We start from the raw sequence: 6,000 nt of genomic DNA on the forward strand, positions 1-6,000 counted from the left end.
GACTTCTTGCTTGAATCAACGGAAGCTTGTGGCTCTAGATATGTTCACAAACTGGCCTGGTTCCTGTTTATTTAATAGTTTGCTTTTCTCTCTTGATGAAAAAATAGACAGATGGAGTTCCTTTTCCAACTCTATTGATTTAACTTAATATTTTTACCAAAGTAAAAACTGATGTAGAGTTCATTCAAAACCCATCTGTTGGGGACTTGTTCACAATCACCTGTCTAATCTGCCACTGCAAAAAATCTCTCAAAACTTGGATCAAAACAAAAAAGGCAAATGTACGTTTAAAAAAGCAATTTTTTCAACTGCCGTCTGTGAGTTTGGGACAGAGAAATCGCTTTTGTGAAATGTGTGAAAATCTGAACCGTCACCTTGTAAAGTTATTTTTATTGATGTACCCTTAATGTGTGTTGTAAGCCTAAAACCCCAAAAATCAGTTCCAACTTACTGTCTCCTGAGAAGTGGCTGCAGTGGCAAAGCTGTACTCGTCTGTGGGTTTGACTCCATTTGGTTTGGTGTAAATGACGTATGTGTAACCTGTAAGGTTGTCCTGAAGGAGGAGAAGAGGGGTTTGTATTAATATTAACAGGTTTCACAAACATGAATGATGCTGTGATGTCCCAGATTTACTCCAACTCACCTCTGGGACATTAGAATCCTCAGTTTCCACAGGAGGTTCTGAAAGGCATGCAGTTCAGTTCATCAGGTCAAAGAGACAACTTTTAGAAATATTTTAAGTCTTCTTTTTTTTTTTAAAAAGGAACCTAGAGAGGTTTTGGGCAGACCTCAACTCCTCTTGAAGAGAGTTGCCTTTGTGCTCTATTTTTTTGTATGATTATCTTTATTTAATGTTATGCTTTACGCCACGAGATCTGCTTTCAATCTCTTTCAAACAAACCTATATTATACTTAGCTAACCTCATAGTATTGCTAACATCAAAATAAATACATATAATATATAATATAAGACAAAAATACAACACAAAAAGAAGCAGTGTGTAGGATTTAGTGGCATATTGTGGTGAGAATGTCAGATAAGTTACAGTGGCCTTCAGGTAACATAAAAATGCCAAAGTCTCTTAATAGAACGAGTGTTTGTCATGTCCTTTCTGGACTACAGTAGAAACATGGTGATGCAACATGGTGAACTCTGTGAAAAGGATCCACTCCCTAATAAGATATAAATGACTCATTCTAATGTAACAAGAACACAACGGCTCTTAGTTTCAGGTCATTATACGCTAATGAAATGAAGCTATGAATATAATATTCCATTTCATGCATAGGGGAGTCAAACTTCCCACATATATAAGAGAAATCTGGATAAAATCTTTATTCCATTTATCGTACAACTTTTGCAGTAAGTGCATTTCCTTCAGCGGCATGTTGTATATTCTGTCATTTAAATGTTTCTTTGTTCCTTCTTTAAAGCTAACATCCTCCAAAGGTTCTGGCACCAAATCAAATATGAATAAAAGTTTTCAGTAACCCAGTCTGTTAGCAGTAATGATTTTTTAAATAAATCTGATAAGTTTTACATTCCCCTTGTACTCCAAGTGATCCATTTTTTAAGGCTTTAATTGTTTGAATTCAATGAATGACCTGTTGATGAGCACCTAATATCCAGTCACTGACAGACATTGTTTGACTGGAGAGTCATTTTTTGGTATAAAATACTTTTTAAGATTTCTTTTTTTTCTCAAAATGTTTACAAGACTGAGTTTATTCTACTGTCTGGATCATCTCTATTCATGACACTTCAGTTCCACAGCCTTTACAAAAAGTAACTTTAGATGCATATTGATGAGATAAAAGCAGTTTGAATAACTCACGATAAAGCTCATTTGATTCTATTAAGTTCAGCTTGACACCAGCTATATTCAGTATAAAAGTTTATTTTATGATTTCACTGATAGAGTGCGTGACGTGACCTAGGAACCTCTAGCAGGCTTTAGCTTTAAATCCGAAATAGTCAGAAGCGCTTCTAAAAAAAGTTGTGTGTGTGTGTGTGGTTGTGTGGTGTGTGGTTGTGTGGTTGTGTGGTGTGTGTGTGTGTGTGTGTGTGTGTGTGTGTGTGTGTGTGTGTTGTGTTGTGGTCTGTCTGTGTGTGTGTGTGTGTGTGTGTGTTGTGTGTCTGTGTGTGTGTGTGGTTGTGTGGTTGTGTGGTGTGTGTGTTGTGTTGTGGTCTGTCTGTGTGTGTGTTGTGTGTGTCTGTGTGTGTGTGTGTGTGTGTGTGTGTGTGTGTGTGTGTGTGTGTGTGTGTGTGTGTGTGTGTGTGTGTGTGTGTGTGTGTGTGTGTGTGTGTGTATCCTGTTGCCTCACCTTTGCCTATACTGGCCTGCTTCCTGCAGTATATCAGCGCAGCAAATGAGAACAAGATAATCACAGCGGCCAGAGACAGACCCACATACATCAGAGCAGCTGTGGTTGTTTGAGCAGATGAACAAGTTTGTTTTACACTTTATAATGAAATACATTTTGGAGCCTGCATAACTGTCAAGCTAATAATATCATCAATTAAATATTTTAATAATTAAATGATTACTTTCTAACAAAGAAATGTTCAAACCTGTAGCTGGTGTTGTTTGTAGCTCTAGAGACTGCTTGTTACCTTCAGGGGAAGGTGATGGAGGTGTGTAGTTTCCTGTACTGGAGCTCAAACACTGTGTTGTAGTCAGAGTGGAGGCTGATGGGACCGATGCTGAAAGAAATTATAATCGTTAGACTAAACACATCAAGTAATTCGATGAATCAACACCTTTCAGTGAATAATTAATTATCTCAGTAGAAACTCACCTTCTTCAACTCTGATCTCAACCTCCCAGTATGATGGGAACGGTGTTAAAGTTCTGTGCAAACCACATCTGTACTTTCCTGCGTCAGACTTAGTCAGATTTGTGATGCTCACATTCAGAACTGTAGTGGATAATGGAAACGTTCCCTCTTCATATACAATGCTGTATCTGCCACTCGTAGCTGTGACAGCATTTGTTTTAATGAGAATGTCTCCTTCTTCACATGCTTCCTTACAAAAGATCTTTGTTTTTCCAGAGAAAGAGTAGTTGCATTCAACTATGATGTTTCCTCCTTCATTTCCTTTAGCGACAAGGATCTCTGCATTGATGAGACCAGTGTTTCTGGGCCACAGTGCTGTTGAAAGGAAGATCAATCAATAGTTATATTTGGACTTCCTGTCCTTTGCTGAGATGAAATACCCAGTTCATGTAGTCTGTGACTGAGGTGTAACAATCTAATACAACAGAATTTTGGGGGGATTCCTACAACCAATATTTTAAGCATCAGAATTGTCTAACATTCTTACTACGGCGTATTAAGGTCACTGTAAGAAATAAATAAATATTATTATTGCAGTTTGGGGTTATATTCAGAGAAAAAGCTCAGAGAACAAAATCATACATTTAGTAGGAAAGAACTTTCTTTTTATATTAAAATGGCAGATTTACAAGAAAAGAAACATACATTTACAAGAAAAAACTTGAGTGTTCTTTGAAATTACAAAGTGAAAGATTTAACAAAAAATTCTGAAAAAGAGTACTCTTTTATGTCTAAATGTGGACATCCCAATTAAAAATATCACAATTTTTTTTTTCGTTGTTGATTTAAAGTCCCTAGTACTTTTAATGAACATGTCAAAGTGACTAGGTGGCTGATTTTGAGGTACTTCATTTCTACTTTATGCTACTTTATGTTTCTAAACCGCTACATACATGTCATAACTTCAGTTACTCTGTAGACCTAGATTAATAATACAATATATGATCAATATTATGACATATATTTATTATGGATTATAATGAAACTGTTTGATCTCCAGGAGGAAATCCACAAGCTATGCAGCACTACTTAAAGTACTCAAAACATTTTTTTTTTTAATTGTATTTCAAGATCTTCTTTCAAGTTCTTCTTCCACCACTGAGTGACTCATACCACTCCGTATATAGCTCATATACTCGTATAACTCTGATCATCCTGTTTAACCACAGTCCAACAATAAGTCTTGAGCCGATATGAGATGAAATGAAACCGGGTCCATTCTTAAGAAACTGTTTCCCATTTACAGCAAAGCTTAACTGACCGACCGAAAAAATATATTTTTTAAAAAGAGTGATAGAAATAGAAAGTCAGCGTACTCACTGAAAAAGAAGAAGCAGACCAAAGTTTTACAGATGTTCATGATTGAGGCTCTGATGGTTAATGCAGCCTCTCTTCAGTTTTCACTGCCAAGCCAGGAAGTGCTCACTTCTCTAAATGGTGGAGCCCCTCCTCCAACACATCCCATTCTCAATTTTGACTCTACTCCCATCCAATTTCATTTTTTTTCACTGCAGTCAATTACCTGTAAGTTTATGTATGACTGTAAATTAGAAATGTGTTTGTTTGTAACTTGATGCAGTAATGTCACGTTTGTGTAAAAATCGTCATCTAAACAATGAATAGACTGATACAAAAACAATCCCTCTCAATCATCACTTATGACCCAGTAAATGTGTGTGATGAGAGGCCCTGCCCTCTGCCTGAATTTTCTTTTGTCATGTTTGGGACTGTTCTGGGCGTCAGCAAGGAGCATTAGTTTAAGGTGGAGATGTAACCCTGAGCCAAAAAGCATGGTGTGCAGCCCGTACTCATTTCGTGTTCAAACGCCACTACTTTGTCACGTTAGTAGACTGTTTGTATTTTCAGGACAGATATAGCCGACTGCTGCAGTAGAGTAAAGAGGAACGACACTTAAACGCAGCACAGACTGCTGTTTTTTTCTTTCTTTAAACTGCTATTTTATACTCAAGGAAAAACATAATTAGTTAAACATAAAGCATCAAAAGACTGTGCACCATAAGAATATTTCAGTGTATAGAATTCATCTGGTGATAATTGGTACGATATAATCCCTGTAGCTATTACTTCCCACATTTGAAATTGTTGAAGCCTTGGTGTTTAGTCAGACCTAATGGAAGGGGAGATGTACATCATCTACAACATATTCAATTTTGTAGATGCTTTTAGTGCATATTACTGCATGTGAGCGTACTCCACTGATTTGCTCACAACCGCCACTCTGCACTGCGCTCGTCTGGCTGTAAACACTGTTGCATTTTGACAATAGTTGGCACTTTCAGCGCATTTTTTACGTGTTATGAGGATAACATTTTTTCCTCTATCAGAAAGATTCAGGGGGAGATTAAAAAAAACATTCCCGTTCTGTTCATTCGGTAGACATTACATTACATTACATTACAGTCATTTAGCAGACGCTTTTATCCAAAGCGACTTACAGGAAAGACCAAGGGAAAACAAATTCTAGTGACCGAGAGCAGCTCCTGCAGAACTTTTATGATTTCATGTGTATATTTTATGTTCTCCGGGGTCACAAAGAATAAACAAACATTATGATAATGAGATTTCTAGTATTAGGCTATAACTGCAAATTGACCACATGGTATGGATAACATCAGGTGGAGTCGAGATAAAAAAAGAGGATGTTGAGCAATATTACTGCTGGATCACTCTGTCACACACTTTATAAATGGACTACATTACAAGCAGTCATCGATCACCTTGCTGTGCTGAGATGTTTCTCATATCAAACTGTTTCTTCAGTTCAGTGACAGTACGATCCTCAGGTGACAAGGAATCAACAGTAATGTTTTTCCTGAAAGTCTGTAAAAGGGGGACTTGAATAAAGAACACATGGGGCAGGACGCATAGTCTTATTATTGGGGCGTTGATTATGCTCATTTTAGAATTTACATGACTGCATGCTCAATTATGCACAAGTGGCATTCATCATGTTTATGCTGGTTATTTAATTAAGTTAAGAATACAAAAATGTCACCTTGCATGAGGTGAAAGTTCCTCATTTTTATTTATTTTTATCTAACTTGTGGGATCAGGAAGATTTAAAAGATGCTGTAGGGGAATAAGACTTCTACACTTTAGAGTTTTAAGACAAAAAAGACTTCTTGGAAAAGATAATCAAAC

Source organism: Anoplopoma fimbria, chromosome 12 (genome assembly GCF_027596085.1).
Source record: "Anoplopoma fimbria isolate UVic2021 breed Golden Eagle Sablefish chromosome 12, Afim_UVic_2022, whole genome shotgun sequence".
Lineage (NCBI taxonomy): Eukaryota > Metazoa > Chordata > Actinopteri > Perciformes > Anoplopomatidae > Anoplopoma > Anoplopoma fimbria.